The sequence below is a fragment of the Rhinatrema bivittatum genome, chromosome 13 (assembly GCF_901001135.1).
Source record: "Rhinatrema bivittatum chromosome 13, aRhiBiv1.1, whole genome shotgun sequence".
Taxonomy (NCBI): Eukaryota; Metazoa; Chordata; class Amphibia; order Gymnophiona; family Rhinatrematidae; genus Rhinatrema; species Rhinatrema bivittatum.
Window position 1 is genome coordinate 46,780,723 of NC_042627.1, and position 18,822 is coordinate 46,799,544.

General features: G+C 47.0%; 1 protein-coding gene across 4 annotated transcripts in view; it reads left to right on the top strand.

Moving 5' to 3' along the window:
- Positions 1-609: 609 nt before the first annotated feature.
- The window catches only part of ZNF280D (zinc finger protein 280D), a 570,468-nt gene continuing 552,255 nt past the window's right edge, over positions 610-18,822 (top strand). For 2 of the 4 annotated variants that reach the window (XR_003852490.1, XM_029575754.1), the window contains exon 1: positions 610-990. The gene's annotated coding sequence lies outside the window, so the exon portion shown is untranslated. The remainder of the gene's footprint in view (positions 991-18,822) is intronic. The other 2 variants (XM_029575752.1, XM_029575753.1) reach the window with 1 other exon arrangement.

An 18,822-nucleotide genomic window follows, 5' to 3' on the forward strand; every position in this document is an offset into this window, starting at 1 on the left:
ATTTCAACTGAAATCTAACTGGTCACCAAAAATGTTTGTTTTATCACATTTCGATCATGTTAAGATTATAGATAAAAGCGCATTTTGCTTTTTTTTCCCTGCTCTCGCCTTAGTTTAAAACATAATTGATGTGGAACTCATTTAAAGGATCGCTAAAAAATTTGACGTCTAAAAATAAATAGTCTAAAACGTGTTATATAAAATTAAATAACACAAATTTAAAAAACGAATTTACGTTTTCCCCTCCCCACCACCTGAAAATAATAATAATTAAAAACAATATAAAATACAAACAAAGGAGCTCATATGTAGGCTCTTCGGTAGTGGACTTCAGGAACCTCAGAGAGCAACGGTCTCTGTCTCCACAGCACTTAAGCCAGTGCTTAGCCAGACCAGTCCGTTCTTAACAGAACAAAATACGGCAAGGAGCTTAATGTTAGCCTCGTCTGGCTCCCAGTATCTGCGCCCTATCCCATATAATCCTGCCCCCGCCTTCCTACCAAATGCAATTAAATCACAAAGCACCGCTTCCCCCCTCAGCATACCCCGGAGCTCGTGGCCAACCTCCAGAAAGTCACATCTCGCACTCATTATCTTGCTCCTACCGACCCTCCCCACTCGTTACTCAAGACTGATCCGCACCACTCGAGGCAGCTCTCCGCGGGTCTCCAAGCAAGGGCGACCTCCTTGTCCCCCGCCCACACACCAAGAGAGGCCAGGGAAAGAGCGAAAGCCCGCGCGGGTGCGGCGTGGAACGCCTGCCTTCGAAAACCGCGGCTCGCGGGCCTGCCACGTGGCGCCCGCTTCGCGCGCCTCTCGTTCGCCGTGTGCGCCTCTGGCTCTCCAGTAGCCTTCTTTGACCCAAAATTACCCATCATCCACCACGCCAGGTTCACACGAACTCCCCGTTAGCAGCCCCGGCGCTGCTTGGAAATGTTAGCAAGCATCTGCGCGGATGTTTTCGCCTAAGTAGCCCGCGAAACGCTCACGGTAAGCTGCCTCTTTCCTCAGCCTTCCCCTTTATAAGCGTTTCAGGCACCATTGTGGTCAGCTGCGGTGCCGGTCTGACGGCTAAGGCGTGGTAAATTTCAGGTGGAAAGATTGCCGCGGCTTGCCGAGGAGCCTGTATCGGCCGCCATCTTTGGTGATAGTTGTGTGTTGTTATATTGCCTAAACAGCCACACGGCGAGCTTGCAGGCAAAAGCCTGTTAGAGCGTCACGCGGACGGTTTCCTGTAATTAACTTGACGTATTGCGGCCACAATTCCTCCTTGGCTGTCAAGGCCGCGTTGGAGTTGCGGAGAGGCGTCTCGCTTTTTTGGTCTGTTTGTGGCTGACTCCGGTAGGGGGGGGTGAAGGGCGTCTGAGGGGATGGACCTGTGGCGGGATTATCCTGGGATTGTTCGGCGACCTGCGTCTTTTGTTGGCCGGTGTACGCGGCGAGATGGCAGTAGCGAATGTTGTTTGCCTGATGCCACAATCCGGAACAAAGGCGGGAGGAACTTTCAGCCAAACACCATAAGCACCCTGTGCGCACGCAGTTCTTGCAGTATAGGTACTTGCAGATTGATCTCCACGGGAACATCATATCTTCTAATCAACGTGGAGTCGTCTTCCTACTTTCAGTACTATATTTTAAGATTAATGGATGCGCATTTAACTTTCTTTTAAAATGATTGACAGCAAAGATGTATTAATCGGAGCTGCTAATTTTGCAGCTAATTTTGCGTACATATACATTTTAAAACATTTATTTACTCTTTAGATTTCAACAATTAACATTTTCTATAATAAACGTGCACAGGTAAAATGGGAAAATATCTTTGTGAGTTGTGCATGTTTTTGAAAGATAAAATTTCATAAATCTTAATATGTGGAATGGAGGAGGAGTCTATTGGTTACAGCAGCGGGTTACGACCCAGGGAAACCAAGGTTCAAATCCCACTGTAGATTGTGACCTTAGGCAAGTCACTTTACTCTCCGTTGCCTTAGGTACAAAATTAGATTGTAAACCCTGCGGGGATAGGGAAATACCTATTGTACCTGAATGTAATCCGCTTTGATATACACTTTGAAGTGCCGAAAAGCAGATTATAAAAATCTAAATAAATGTTTCTTTTGTGAATAAATAGCATAGTTCTTGGCAAACAGCATCGGACTTTGAAGAAGAATGGAGTAACCTGCATTGAGGCACCATGGTTAAATGTGAAAGGGGCCTGGTTGGTTGGATTAAGTTTTGGGTTTGTAAGAATAAAAAATTGAAGATGAAAAGGCAGAGGTGATTAGAAGACAACACTTTTTTTTTTTTTTAGTAGATTTTGGGCTTGTGTGGGATGGTTATGAAGGGTAGTGCTGGAAAAAGTTTGAGGTCGAATAAGACAAAGATGTGAGTGGTGCTGGTGTTGGGTTCTTATGGGAATTAGTGTTAATTTACCCAAAATGGAAGAATCTCAGAGAGCTAGACTGGATGGACCAATTTGGTCTTTATCTACTGTCATCTACTATATTACTATGCAGTCCCACAGTGTATCAAATAAGTGTTGAGGCTTGAATGACAGAACAAAATAGGAACCTAGAATTGGTGCTATAAAATTCATTCTCAGTTCTAAAAGTGTAAAAAAATTTTTTTTCTTTAGGTATAGTACTGGTCAGATTCTTGGCACAATCAACAGGTAAATTTATTGACAAGCTGATTCAGTAATCAGAAAGAAACTATGCTGGTTTTCAGTGCTGTTTTAATGTTCAGATTAAAAAAAAAAAAATTCCCAATGCAGTAAGCTAATGCTATGCAATGGGAGTTAAACCCCAACAAAAAAAGAGCATGTTAACTGTAAAAGAGTGCTTGGATTTTAATTCCGGGGGAGTGCAGGAACTGGGAAGAAAGAGACACTAGAAAATTGATAAAAAGATACCTGGATAAATGTAATTTGTCCGGCTATCTTGCAGCTAACTGCTGCCACTTGTCTGGCTATCTTGGCCACTGTCAGCTGCTGCCAATTAGCCAGGTAAGTGGTGGTAGCAGCAGAGCAGTAAATACTACTTTTTTTTTTTTTCCCCCACACAGCAGCAGTGTCAACTTAATGCCATCTGTGACCCAGGAATTAAGTATCTGGCATTAAGAAAACCCAGGTTAGGCCAGTGTACCTCTCTGCATTGGGGGATAGTGCTTAATGCCCTTATTTGCATGGGCTTTCCATGCAAGGGTGCTACGCACTACTCACATTTTAGAGCAATCACTTTGGGGGCCGATGCAATAATCTTCGTGGAAAGCGGGCGCTGACTTTTCAGTGCCTGCTTTCTTCATGCATGGTGCCCGCAAGGGGGGTGCCATGCAATATGTAAATTAGGGGGTCGCTCTAGGAAGGAGGCGCTAGGGTCGCTTGCGCGACCTTAGCGCTTCCTTGCTAACGCGACCCGCCGCGGCTGCTGGTTATGAAGACCGACGCTTGTAAACTCTGCCTCGGTTTTCATAACCTGCCTGTCTGCCACTAATGAAAAATGGCCGCCGGTAAACTCACGGACAGCCGGTTATGAAAACCGAGGCCGAGTTTACTAGCGTCAGTCTTTATAACTAGGCAGTCTGCAGAGTTATTTATTTATTTATTTTTACTTTATTAATGCCTGCTCCAGGCAGGCTTTAATATCTGAGCGATAAATGTGCGTCTCAGATGCACATTTATCTTTTTGCATTTGGAGTGAATGAGTAATAGCCTCATTCACATGCATTTGAATGTGATGAGCGCTAACTCATTCACTCCACGTCAGACGCGCGTTAAACGCACATTAGGGGGTGGATTATTGCCTATTTAACCTGCGTCCGACAGTGGGTTAAACGGTGCGCTCGGCTGAGCGCACTGTATTGCATTGGCCCCTTTGTGAGCGTAAAGCTTCTTGCTGTATTGGTAGTAAATGAGCATTCAAATGCTGGGAAAGCTGCGTGTTGGGCTGAAAACATATTTCTGCATCAGACTTAGTTTTTCCAGGAGTGCATCTAGTTACTTCTGCCAGGCTATGTTTTGTTCCATATATCTTAGAAATCTTTGATTTCTATTTCATGTCATTTATAAAAATGTGAAAATTCATATTACATCTGTATGCATTTAATTTTACAAATTTTTTTCTTTCTTCATTCAGTTTCAGTTTTACTGACACAGGCTGGCTGATGACACGGAGACAATCATTTCTGAGTGGTGGCTCTTACTGGTGGGGCTTAGGATACATGTATACCGGGCTCCAGAGAGAGCTATGGTCTGAGGCCCCTGGCCAAGGACCGTCACTGCAATGGTTGGGCGAGTAGAGAGGGAAAATAGAAGGAAAACTCTAGATCTTTATGAATTAAGACTCTTGATGCTGTAGCCTGATATAGGCTGAATCTGATTGTGATAGAAGTAACAGGAGGAAAGTGCCAGGACAAAATAATACATTACCTGGTACAGTTTTGCCTACCTTCTTAAACTCTCTATCTGGTCTCATTACTTTAAAAGATATGAGTAGTTAATCAGAACCATCTTCACTTTAGATGTCTTAAGAAGCATTTCTCTTCTATGCTAAATCCTGTCTTTTTATCCGTTCTTTGGGTGTTCTTATTTCTTCGCCATTGCTCAGGATTCTTCTTTTTCCCCATCTCTCTACCTTGATTTCTGACAAACTGTCATCATTCCTTTCAGCTGTTTTCTTTTGGAGATGCTCAGTTTTCATCATAGGGAATCTTTCTAGTATTGATGTCTGGCCTCCCCTGATTTCCTATTGATTCTTTGTCCCTATCCCATCTTACTCTAAGTTTTTAGGGAAGACTGCTAAGTCATCTTTTTCTCTCAGCACTTGTATTTCTGCTTCGTTCTTCTCTTTTAAACAGTTTTACCATGTATAAAATCTGCATATGTTGAATATTCAGTGCTTACCATGATCTTCATGCCATTTTTCTTCTTATGTATTTAAATCATTTAACTGATTTCTCAGCTTTTCCAATATCTGCTGTTTGCCTTCACCTATGTTCACCTTGTCACCTCTATGTTAATCCACCACTATTCTCCTTTCAGTGGCCCATGTTTAAACTTCTGTTTTTTGCTTTCTGGTTCTAGTTTCTCCATACCTTTTGACCCTCCTACTCTACTGTACTCTTCTGTGCTTGCTCAGCTCTAAATCTTGCACTTTTACAGTTTTCCTCCCCCATACTAAACAGGCAACCATCTCTCTTTACTTTTACTTTCTGTGTCTGAAAAGTAACCACTCCATTCCACTTCCCCTCACTGCTGTTTGTTCTAAACTTGACTCCTTTTTCCACCTGACTTGCCCAAAAGCCTTAGTTGGGTCTTATTTTTTTACGTTTTTATATGACTCCCCACCCAGAGTAATTTACAAACTGTAAAATAAAGTAAAAATGGGTGCTAAAAATCTTGTGTATAAATTGACACAGTTACTGTAAATATCTATCAAATCAAAGCCAAGTTCAATTGCATAGGATAGGTAAGAAATAGTCACCCATAACCAAGGAAAGAAGAATGATTGAGTGATTTAATCAAGAGAAGTATGTCATTGGAAATGAAAATAAAGGAGACAAATCCAGGAATAGAATGGATTGTTGCATAAGCAAAGAGCTGTTGAGAATAAAGATTGACACTGAGCACAAGGATGGTGAGAAAACAAGTGAGCTGTGAACAGAAATAGAGAACGAGGGATGTAATCTGTGACCAAAGATTGAAAATATGCAGTTTCTAATGAATTTGTGGCTTTAGATTTATGCAGCAACATTTTTATAATGGATTTGGAGGTGAACTGGGAAACAGTGTCTTTGAAGAAGAGGAGTGATGTGAAGAGTTTAAAGAAAAAAAAGCCTCTGAATTATTAGTTGGAAGGAGAGCTGGAAAGACCAAAGAGTTGCTCTCCAAATGTTGAGGATTATACCAAGAAGCAGAATAAATAGTAAGCTAGATATATACAGTATATAATAATTGATGATAAACTTTGGATGTAGAAAGCCAAAATGGAGTTGGAGGAATTCAACGGCTGGATAACAACAAATAGAATGAAGGAGTTGGGGTAATAAATCTAATACTAGAAGATAATAAACAGAAATAAATTATATCAACTATATAAGAATGTTAATTGTGAAACATAACTAAACAGACTTTCACCAGTAGGTCTGAGTAAGTAGAGACCTTTGTTTGCAGTTTTTATATTTTCCATGGGAATTTCTCAGTGCTCATTATGATCAAAAATGGGAGAAAATTAGTGTGAAAAATTTAGATATTTTTTTCCCATTGATTTCTCCAATATTTGTTGATTAAAGTATTGAGAAATTCCCATGGAAAATTAGATTAAAAACTGAAAACAAAGGTCCCTGTGAATAAGTGAAAGATGCTAATTTTATAAATTAGACACCAATATACAAATCAAGAACAAAGCTAAATCATACAGCAAAATGCCAGATGGTCCTTTTAATGATACAATTTTTGATTCAGATGGGGCATGTTTTGAGGCTGTAATATAAAAAAATAGTTCCAGTATGTGAAATCAATAATATGTAACTGTTTTCCACTATATGGGGGATGTGTGTGAACTGGTACAAGAGGTCAGTAAAATAAAATGAATCACTGTTTGCTCTTGATTGTAATGCACAAATAAATGCATTTAATTATAAGAAGAAGATCTGACCATTAATTCTTGTGAAGGAAAACCTGATGATAATGCAGAGAAATGTAACAAAGAGTGGGAGCACTATGCTGGGAATACTGCATCTTGTATTCATCTTGTCTGAAACAACTCTCAAGAATGCTGCTTGCAGATTGTAAGCCGTATTCTTCAATTGTGGCCATGGCTGCCCTGCCTCCTCTTGCACTTCCCAGATGATCAGTATCCCAGTAGAGGTGTTAAAGACAACTGTCTGGAATAGACTAGTAGAAAGGTGAGTGCAGGACTGAGCTGGTGCAGCTGATTTCCTGCTATAATCCTACTCTCTCCTCTCACAGGTTTAGTGTCAGGGATGGAGGTTGCAATAGCTCAGGGGGTAGGCATCGCTGAGTACCACAAACAGGTCTGCTTTTCAGGATATCCCCCAGTGAATATGTATGAGCTATATTTGCATACAGTGGAGGCAATGAATGCAAATGTATCTCATGCATATTCATTGGGGGATATCCTGAAAAGCAGATCTGTTTGTGGCACTCCAGGACTGGAGTTGCCTACTTCTGTAACATCTTTAAATTCCTGTGCTCAGTGCAACCTTCTTGCCAGTTCGTGTGAGCAGTATACATCTCGCATCTCTGCATGAGTGTCAGTCTATGCGGAGAAAAGAATAGAAGTGGAAATAGTAGTGGGGACCAAGGGAGGGAAGAGGAGTAATGCATGAATGCCCTCCCGGAAGAAGTGGTGAAGACAAGAATGGTGATGGAATTCAAAAAGCATGGGATAACCTTTGTTAACTTTTTGTATACTTCTTCTGCATGAGGGGTAACCTGCACGGAGCGGCATATACCACCTTTAACAGTAGGCATGGGGGTAACCTGTACAGAGCGGTAGTTACTATAGAAGCAACTTGTTGGACACACTGGGTGTGTACCATTTGATTCTTTTTTTTTTCTTTACCTGCTGTCATTTACTATATTGCTATGCCAGTCATATTTTTTTTTTATTTGTTTTTTTTAATTCTCAAAGGTTTGTTCCAAAACAATCACTTCTTTCAAACTTGGAGGTAGACTGGACAGATAAAAGTTGTTCCCTGTACGTATCTGGATCAGTCCAGACTTCTGGGTTCCCCCCCACCCCTCCCCCAGCAGATGGAGACATGTTTTTAAAACAAACTCCGCCTTACATAGGATGGTGCCCCCTACAGTCCGGCAGTATTCATCTGTCTCCAGCAGATAGAAGGGGTGCAAAACCTAGAGTTCCCTGTACGTACCAGGATCATTCCAGACTGTGGGTTATGTTCCCTGTCCAGCAGATGGAGTTAGAACCAAAAATTCCCAGGGGAGGACCTATATAGCCACGCCTCCCTCGCCTCAATCCTCAGTATAGTTCTAACTCCAGCAGATTGAGCAGGGGACACGGTGGTCCCCAGCACTTTTCTAGTTTTATTTTCTCTTTGAGGAATCAATTAAATAATATTAGATAAAGGTTTTCTTCTAAGGGATAGGTTCTGTAGTGTTCTGACAGGACCACTCCGTTCAAAGAGAGACACTGTTTTCCAGTCAGGAACTTGCTGACAGGCTGTGTTTTTTGCCTGTCACTTTATTTCTCTCTTCCTATCTTTTTGTTTTTTTCCTCTTCCTTGCCTGGCTAGAGTGTGGTAAGTGTTATTTTTATTTCATTTACAGTTGTTGGTAGGAACAGGAATTTATGAGGGGTGAAAGTCTGTAGTGCCGACTGCTCCCCCTAGCCCCGGAGTTTTCCTTTTCCCCTCCTCCCTTTCAGGGGAGTGATTGGAGTTCCCGCCCTGCAGCTCTGCGGACGACCCATTCCCCGGAGCTGCTCACCGTCGGGACGGCGTTTTTCCCCGACGGTCTCTTGGGGACGGTGAGGGGTCCGGAGGCCGAAGAGTTTTATTAATTCGCCGCTTCAGTTGATGCCACGCGCCGCAGCCGCCCCTCCCCCTCCCTCCCGCCGCGATGCAAAAATCGCCGAACGGCTCCGGAGCTCGGCACGGGCTTCAGTAGACCTCGGAGGGATTTTCTTCAGCTTTCCTGAGGGGAGTATGGCTTACCTGGTAGGCAGCTTGGAGGAGAGTCTGACCACGCTGGCAGGAAGCGGCATGCCCCGTTTCCCCTCAGCGCGGGAACGGCGGCCATTTTCTCAGCTGACTCTGAGGCAGCTCTCTCTGAGGAGGACGTCGACGCTCCTCTCCAGGTTTCCTCTAACAGTATGGAGTTTCGAAGCGCAACGGACCAGGGCAGGCAAGGGGACGATGTCTCGGGGGGCCCCTCATCAGCACTTCCCGCTTTTTCGCCAGAATTCATTGTTTTAATGCACAAGGCATTTTTACAGAGCAGGGATCCGAATCTTGGAATTTGGGGTCCCCCTCCCCCCAAATTGGCCTGCTTGACACAACTTTCGACGGCAGACCCTCCCTTAGGGAGGGCTTCTTGCCCACAGGGGGTGCGGGGTCCACTCAGCCCCCCCCCCCCCCCCTGTGATTCCTATACCGCTGCAAACAACCGTCGGGGGATCCATGGCAAGATCCAGATGTGGATGAATCCTCCCTGGCGGGCCCAGGTAGAAGGTGACGACCCGAGGGTCCTCCGTATTTTTCAGCAGCGGAATTGGATGATCTCATCCCCCACATCCTCCAGGAAATGGACATTGACCCTCCTCCGGATCCTGTGGCTCAGGATCCGAAGATTAAGAAAGGGGATCCTCTCCTAGCCGGCTTACGACCTCTAGCAAAAGCTTTTCCCACGCATCACAACATCTTGCAATTGATTTCAAGGGAGTGGGATACTCCTGAGGCCAATCTTCGAGTCAGTCGAGCCATGGAAAAGTTATACCCTCTCCCCACTGATTTCTTGGAGATTCTTAAGGTTCCTGCTGTTGATTCAGCGGTATCCGCGGTCACGAAACATACTACCATCCCGGTTACGGGCGGGACAGCGTTAAAGGATGTCCAGGATCGCAAGCTCGAGGTTTACCTCAAGCGTATCTTCGAAGTCTCAGCATTGGGGATGAGGGCTGCTATCTGCAGTTCCCTAGCACAGCGAGCAGCTCTGCGTTGGGTACAACAGCTTCTCACTTCCCAATCCTTGCCACAGGCAGAGACTATTCAGGCTGATAGACTTGAAGCGGTGGTTGCCTATGGAGCTGATGCTTTTTATGATCTGTTAAGGGTCCTCGCTCGTTCCATGGTGGCGGCGGTGTCCGCTCATCGTCTTTTGTGGCTACGCAACTGGGCGGCAGATGCTTCGTCTAAGACGCGCCTGAGTTCCCTTCCTTTCAAGGGTAGGTGCCTATTTGGGGAAGATTTGGATCAGATCATCAAATCTCTTAATGAGAATGCGGTGTACAAGCTACCAGAAGATCGTCCACGTTCTTCTAGATCTTTTTATTCCTCCAGAAATAGGTACCGGAATCAACGGAGGTCGTGTCCTACTAGACAGCAGACACCTCGGGCTCCTTCTACACGATCACACACCTGGAACCGGTCCTTTCGAGGGCGCTGCCACGATAAGGATACTCAAGGGGCAGGTCCTTCCTCGAAGGCTTCACAATGATGACAGAAGGACCCAAGAGGGGATCCCCCACCTGGGGGGTCGCCTTACTCTCTTTTACAAGGAGTGGGCCCAATTACGTCGGATCAATGGGTGCTGGACATCTTAAGACAAGGCTACGTATTAGATTTTGTACACGAACCCGAGATCGTTGTCTGTTTTCTCCTTGCGGTTCCCGTCTCAAACAATTAGCAGTCCGACAGACTCTCGATCGTCTGCTAACAGCTGGGGGCGATAGTACCGGTAGCGGCCTCCGAACTGGGAAAAGGTCATTATTCAATCTACTTCGTGGTTCCCAAGAAAGAGGGCACTTTTCGACCTATCCTAGATCTCAAGACGGTCAACAAGTGTCTCAGAGTTCCTCGTTTTCGTATGGAAACGCTCCGTTCAGTGTTAGCAGCAGTGCATCCGGGAGAATTCTTGGCCTCTTTGGACCTTACAGAGGCATACCTTCACATCCCGATCCATCACCATCATCAGCTCTTCTTACGCTTCAAGATTTTGGGACAGCATTTTCAGTTTCGTGCTCTCCCTTTTGGTCTGGAGACGGCTCCGCGTGTCTTCACCAAGATCATGGTAGTGGTGGTGGCGGCGCTCCGCAAGGAGGGTATCCTTGTACATCCCTATCTAGACGACTGGCTCATTCGGGCGAAGTCAAGGACGCAGGGTTACCGTGCTGTAGACAGGGTAGTACAGCTTCTTCAGTCTCTGGGATGGATCGTCAATTTCTCAAAGAGCAAACTGATACCGTCCCAATCGCTGGATTTTCTGGGAGCACACTTCGACACCAGCCGAGCCAAGGTATTTCTGCACCCGGACAGAGCTCGGGCTCTGCGTACTCAGGTAACACGGTTCATGGCACTAGTTGCTCCCACGGCGTGCAATTATCTCCAGGTACTGGGAACCATGGCCTCAACAATCGATTTGGTTCCATGGGCCTTCGCTCATCTCAGGCCTCTCCAGAGGTCTCTGCTTTCGCGATGGAACCCAGTGTCGAGAGATTTTCTTCCCTGGCCTCGACAGTGTCTACTATATGTCTTTCCTCCGTGGCCTCTAGTGGGCAAGGTTATCCGACGGATAGAGACGCATCAAGGTCCGGTGATCCTAGTTGCAGAGTGGCCTCATCGACCATGGTTTGCAGATCTTCTCAATCTGGCAGTAGACGGCCCTCTTCGGCTTAGTCATCTGCCACGTCTTCTTCGCCAAGGACCAATATTTTTCAAGGAGGCAGATCGCTTCTGCCTTGAGGCTTGGCTTTTGAGAGGCGTCAATTGAGACGGCGCGGATATCCAGAATCTGTCATATCCACACTCCTGAAAGCTAGGAAGACATCCACGTCGGTTACTTATGTCAGAGTATGGAAGGTTTTTGAGGAATGGTGCGAGTCAAAATCGATTCTACCAACGCAGGCCTCGGTGACACATGTGCTTTCCTTCCTACAGGCTGGTCTGGATTTGGGCCTTGCCTATAATTCTCTTCGTGTGCAGGTGGCGGCGTTGGGAGCCTTCCTACGTAGTAATGACAGGGAGCTTCTGGCCTGACATCCAGATATCCTACGTTTTCTAAAGGGGGTAAAACACTTGAAGCCTCCAATTAGACCACCTTGTCCTTCTTGGAATCTCAATTTGGTACTCCGGGCTCTATGTGCACTGCCTTTTGAGCCTCTGACTTCAGCCACACTCAAGGATGTCACCCTTAAGACCATCTTCCTGGTGGCGATCAGCTCAGCACGTCTGATCTCTGAACTACAAGCTCTATCATGTAGGGAGCCATACCTTCGTTTCACGCCAGGGGGAGTATCCCTGCGGACAGTTCCATCTTTTCTGCCGAAGGTGGTCTCGACTTTCCATCTCAACCAATCGATAGAGCTTCCGTCATTTTTATCCTCTGATTCTTATGACTTGCGTCGGTTGGATGTCCGACGTTCTTTGATACATTATTTGGAGGTCACTAATGAATTTCGACTCTCCGATCATTTGTTTGTCCTTTGGTCGGGACCCAGGAAGGGTTGCATGGCATCCAAACAAACAATCGCTCGCTGGCTGAAAGGAGCGATTATAGCCGCATACATCGGAGTGGGTAAGTCTCCACCTTTAGCTGTTAAAGCACATTCTCTCCGCGCTCAAGCGACGTCATGGGCGGAAAGTTCTGCAGTTTCTTCTCAGGAAATCTGTAGGGCAGCCACATGGAAGACTCTCCACACTTTCGCAAGACATTATCGTCTAGACATTCGCGCGCCATCTCACGGTCAGCTTGGAGACAGGGTCATATGGGCAGGGCTGTCCGCGACCCACCCATGATGGGGAAGCTTGGTACATCCCACAGTCTGGAATGATCCTGGTACGTACAGGGAAAAGAAAATTATTCCTTACCTGCTAACTTTCGTTCCTGTAGTACCATGGATCATTCCAGACTCCTCCCTAGTTTTGGGGGTTCTTTGTGGGCCATCCCTGCTTTCCTGTTTTCACTCTGTATCTCTAGTTATTGCGAGCTGTGTCTTTGAACACAGTGCTGTTTGCAAGTTCTCAGTTACAGTTTTTTGAGTACAAGTTAGTTGCTGTCACTTACAGCTGTTATTTTTTCTCTATATTTTTTAGATTAATTGATTCCTCTGGTTCTGTCTCTTCTCGTCTTGGCTTTGTTAGTCCAGTTACTGAGGATTGAGGCGAGGGAGGCGTGGCTATATAGGTCCTCCCCTGGGAATTTTTGGTTCTAACTCCATCTGCTGGACAGGGAACATAACCCACAGTCTGGAATGATCCATGGTACTACAGGAACGAAAATTAGCAGGTAAGGAATAATTTTCTTTCTGGTCTGTGAGAATAGTTTTGTGAGGAAAGTTAGTCAGTTAGGGGATTTTTTTTTCTAGTTATTTGTTAGTGATTGCCTTAACTTTGCTACTTGGAAAAAAAAAAATAGGTGAAGCTTAGAGTTTCGACTTACGAACAATGTGGTCAGCCTTCCAGGGGGTCGGTAGGCTCTGAGAGGGCCATCCCCTGCTGGTTTGAGGCAGCTGCAAGTCAGGGTTGAGGACTCTTATTTGTTTGTTTGTTTGTTTTTATATACCGCCGTTCATCCTAGGATATCGTGTCGATTTACAGGAAAACAAAACGTCAGAGCGTTGTACATAGAACAAGGTAGTAATAATTATGAACTAGTATATAGATAACTAAGGGAAGAAGTAACGTATATATAACAAGTTAATAATTATGAACTAATACATAAATAACTAACTGAGAATAGCTAAGTAATTTAAACGGCAAAAACTTAAAGTAAAGGTAAAGAGGGGGTGAGGGGGGGGAGGAAGAGAGAGGGGGGGGGGGGAGGACGAGAGGATTGGACGTGCCGGGGTATTTAGAGATGTTGCATCATGGAGGAGGGAGAACGTGAAGGATAATGTCTATTGTGCTTGCAAGATGGGTAGAATGAAGTGGCAGCTTGGGTGCGATACCGGGGAGCCCAGCTCACTCCACCCTGAGAATCAGCACTTTGGACCACTGCTGGGGCAAGGTTTGGGAAAAAAACCCCCTTGGTTTAAATTTTACTTTTGTTTTCCCTCAGCAGATCAGCTCTCTCTACCTCCCTGGGTTTTCGCCGCATTTTGGGTATGGGGGGGTCATTTTTGGGCTGTTTGGGGCTCGCTACGTTTCTCTCTCTCTCTCTCTCTCCCCTCATGCCGTGAGCCGCCGCGTGTGCGGCTCGGCCCACGTGCGCACCTCTCGCATGAGGGAGTTTGTTCGGAATGTTTGCCGGGGGGGAACGGAGGCCATCTTACAGTCATTTAGATCTGCTACTCAGGCAATCATGGGGGAGGGGTTGCTACCACCTCCTCTTTCTCTGCAGAGGAGTTTCCCTGCTGATAGGGAGCCTTTGCAGCCTGATGACCCTGAGGAGGTCTCTGACTCCTCCTCTTCTTCCTTTTTGTCTGAGTTTGGCTTATTACTTCTTAAGGCATTTAAAGCACGGAAGTCAGGCAAGAGGCGCACGGCAGAAAAAGTCGCCGCTGGAGTGACCAAATCTCATGCCAGGAAGCGCGCTAAACCTCGAGGTGAGAAGGGACAGTCTCTGCCTAAGTGCTCGTTCCGTACGGGGTTTCCTCAGCCGGATACAGATTCCTCTGGGCAGGATACCGATCCAGAGGAACCGGATCCACAGCCTTCTCCTCTGCAGAGGGTGGATACGGATCCTGATCTGCAGCCGCAAGGGGTGGTAAGAGGCTTGGGGAATGACCCCAAAGTAGTTTGCCTTTTTCGCAAGGACGAGCTTGCCCCTCTTATTCTTGCTATCCTGGCGGAGCTGGGCATTGATAGTCCTGAGAAAGCTAAGTTAGGTAAGATGGATCCAGTCTTGTTGGGCCTGAGAGGTCCAGCGACTGCCTTCCCTTTTCATTTCTCAGCTACAGACTTGCTGTTTCTGCCAGAGGATGCTTTAGAGATGCTGCGGGTGCCCAAGGTAGACGCAGCCGTCTCTGCGGTTACCAAGAAGACCATGATTCTTGTTACAGAAGTAACCACACTTAAGGACCTGCAGGGCTGGAAGTTGGAGGTCCAGCTTAAGAGAATTTTTGAAGTCTCCGCCGTGGGAGTCAGGGCAGCTATGTGCAGCAACTTTGCAATGAGAGCAAGTCCTCGCTGGGTGCAACAAGTACAGGCCAATGCAGGTTTTTCGCAGGAGGAAGCCGCTCAGCGAGTCGGTTAGAATTCTCCGTGGCCTACTGTGCTGATGCGTTTCAAAACTTGTTGTGGACATCAGCAAGATCCATGGTGTCGGCGGTCTCGTCTCGTAGACTGTTGTGGTTGAGGCATTGGTCAGCGGACGTGTCCTCCAAGGCCCAGCTGGGATCTATGCCGTTTAAAGGAAAATTACTGTTTGGCAAGATATTGGAGGATATGATTCAATCTTTGGGTGAAAATAAAGTTCATCGGTTGCCGGAGGACAGGCCTCAGTCTCAGGGTTCCTTCTCTTCTAGAGCCAGATTCAGGGGGAATCGGCGATATTGACCGGCTAAAACGCCTAACTCTTCCTTTCGGCCAGCACAACCCGAAGCAGCAAGCCTGGTCCCCGTCTTTTTGTGGCTGAAGATTCGGAAGAGCGGGAACGGCCCAATCCGCCCCTGGGTCCAAATCCTCACAATGAAGGGGCACAGGTCCATTCTTCGGTGCCAGCGGTAGGGGACAGACTGTCCCTATATTTCGAGGAATAGGTCACAATCACAATGGATCAATGGGTGCTCACTGTGATAAAACAAGGCTACGCTTTAGATTTTGCATGGCGCCCTCGGGACCAGTTTCTAGTCTCTCCCTGTGGATACGCGGCCAAACGTCAGGCGGTTCAGAACACTTTGCAGCGGCTGCTGCAGCTAGAGGCCATTGTCCCCGTACCCGTAGGGGCAAGGAGGAAGGGTCGGTACTCCATTTACTTCATAGAAAGAGGGTGCGTTCCAGCCCATTCTGGATCTCAAGAGTGTAAACAGATGCCTCAGAGTACCAAGGTTTCGCATGGAAACTCTTCACTCGGTTATTGCCTCGGTCAGAAAGGGGGAGTTTCTGGCGTTCCTAGATCTCACAGAGTATCTACATATCGGCATAAGGCTGGCTCACCAGCGGTTTCTTCGTTTCGCAATCCTGGGCCAGCACTTTCAATTCCAAGCTTTTCCCTTCGGTCTGGCCACAGTTCCTCGGACGTTCACCAAAGTAATGGTGGTGGTAGTGGCTCAGCTTTGGAGGGAAGGACTGCTAGTGCATCTCTATCTGGACGACTGGTTGATTCGGGCAAAGTCGGCCGACCTCGTGCAGAGGGCAGTTCACAGGGTACTCCAGCTCTTGCAGTCATTGGGCTGGGTGATCAATCTATCCAAGAGCAGACTTGTGCCCTCGCAGTCCCTGGAATATTTGGGGGCTTTATTCGACATGCAGCAAGGCAGAATTGTCAAGCTACAAGCCTAAGTCCGGGGATTCTTGCTCAAGAGTCCTCCCACAGTTCGGGATTACTTACAGGTGCTCGGCTCGATGACTTGGAACTGGTACCTTGGGCTTTTGCTCATATGCGGCCCTTACAATCTGCATTGCTCTCCTGTTGGAATCCAGTCTCAGAGCTTTTTTATCTTCCACTTCCGGAGGCAGCGCGGGCCAGTCTCGATTGGTGGCTGGTTGTGGACAATCTCTCTCATGGAGTTCCCCTGAAGGTTCCGGACTGGACAGTGGTTACAACGGATGCCAGCCTCTCCAGTTGGGGGGGCGGTTTGTATGGGAAAGTCGGTTCAGGGATGCTGGTCGCCCGAGGAGTCCCGATGGTCGATCAACTGGCTGGAGACTTTGGCAGTATGGCTAGCGCTGCAGGCGTTTCATCCTCTCATTCAGGGGAGGGCAGTCAGAATCCTGTCGGACAATGCGACCACAGTAGCATATATCAACCGCCAGGGGGAACCAAGAGTCGACCGGTGGCGGTAGAGGCTAGTCATCTAGTCAACTGGGTGGAGCAGCATGTGGTCAGCATCGCAGCGTCCCACATAGCCGGTGTGAACAATGTGCAGGCAGACTTTCTCAGCCGACACTGCCTCGATCCCGGGGAGTGGGAGTTGGCAGATGCGGCCTTTCAGATCATCTGCAAGGAATGGGGCACGCCCAACTTGGACCTCATGGCAACATTTTAGAATGCCAAAGCCCCGTGGTTCTATGGACGGCGCAGAGAGACGGGGACAGAAGGGGTGGATGCACTCATGCTTCCCTGGCCCACGGGGATCCTGCTTTACGTGTTTCGTCTTTGGCCACTGATCGGTAAGGTACTTCGGCGCATAGAGCTCCATCCAATGGAGGTAATTTTGGTAGCTCCAGAGTGGCTGAAACGTCCTTTGTTTGCGGATCTCCTCAACCTAATGTGCGTGGGACCCCAGCGGTTTCCATATCTTCCCGATTTATTGCATCAGGGTCCTGTCTGTTTGGAGGAAGTAGAACGCTTTTGTCTCGCAGCATGGCTTTTGAAATGCGCCGCTTGAGTTGTAAAGGTTATTTTCCGGCTGTGGTGGCGACTCTGCTGAATTCGCATAAGACATCTACCAATTTAGCGTATGTTAGAGTATGGAGGATTTTTGAGTCGTAGTGTCTAGAGTTGGAGGTTGCTCCCACTAGAGCGTCTGTGTCAGATATTCTTGGTTTTCTTCAAAATGGGCTAGCCAAGGGCTTGTCGTGTAGCTCCCTGAGGGTTCACGTCGCGGCGCTTGGCTGTTTGCGTGGTACCATTCACGGTGTGGCTTTGGCGGCGCAACCGGATGTGGTTCATTTTTCTATGGGGCGCCAAGCATTTGTGGCCTCTTGTGAGACATCCTTGTCTGTCTTGGAATTTGAATTTGGTGCTCAAAGCTCTGGTCTCATCTCCCTTTGAGCCTTTGAATAGGATCACCCTGAAGGACCTTACTTTGAAGGTTATCTTTCTGGTTGCTATTACGTCGGCTCGTAGAGTATCGGAGCTCCAAGCTCTTTCTTGTAGGGAACCGTTCTTGCGAAAGTGGTCTCGGCCTTTCAAGTCAACCAATCGGTGGAGCTTCCAGCTTTCTTGGACGTAGATCGATTGGATCCGTTGTCTGGGGACTTGCGGAGGCTGGACGTTCGCAGAGCGTTATTACATTATTTGGAGGTCACCAATGATTTTTGGCTGACGGACCATCTGTTTGTACTGTGGAGTGGTCCCAAGCATGGTAGGATGGCATCTAAAACTACCGTAGCTCGCTGGTTGAAGGAGGCCATTAACTCGGCCTATTTATTGCGTGGTAAGCCTCTTCCTCTGGAGCTTCGTGCTCACTCTACTCGTTCTCAGGCGGCGTCTTGGGCGAAATGTCACTTGGTGTCGCCGCAGGAGATTTGTCGGGCGGCTACTTGGTCATCCATTCATACATTTGCGAGGCATTACCGATTGGATGTACAGGCACCGGGGTCTGCGGAGTTTGGAGCAGGTGTGCTGCGAGTGGGCCTCTCCAGGTCCCACCCCACGTAGGTCAGCTCCGGTACATCCCAGGAGTCTGGACTGATCTGAGTATGTACAGGGAAAGGAAAATTTAGTTTCTTACCTGATAATTTTCGTTCCTGTAGTACCACGGATCAGTCCAGAGTCCCGCCCGTAAGATATTTGGCAGTTAGAGAGAATCTGCTCGTTCTCTATTTCTTTGGTTGTTAAATATGCAGAATACGCTATTCTGTTTTGGATTGTCCTTGTGTCAGTGGGTCCACGGGTTTCGTTCCTTGAGGGGTTCGGTGACCAGAGTATTTTTTTTTGTCTAGTTTAGAGGTTCTTGTACATAGTTCTAGTAGTTCTGAAGTCATACTGCTTTGACATTGAGTAATACTGCCGGACTGTAGGTGGCACCATCCTATGTAAGGCAGAGTTTGTTTTAAAAACATCTGTCTTCATCTGCTGGGGGGGGGGGGGGGGGGCAAAACCCAGGAGTCTGGACTGATCTGTGGTACTACAGGAACGAAAATTATCAGGTAAGAAACTAAATTTTCCTTTGGAGGCACCTAAAGAGTGCTCTGAATAGGGCAGTAGAACCTAATCAGAAAGGTAACGTCTTTGAAATGAAAACAAACTGATGTAGATTTCTAGAGAATGTTGAGCCCTGACGAAGATATTGGTTA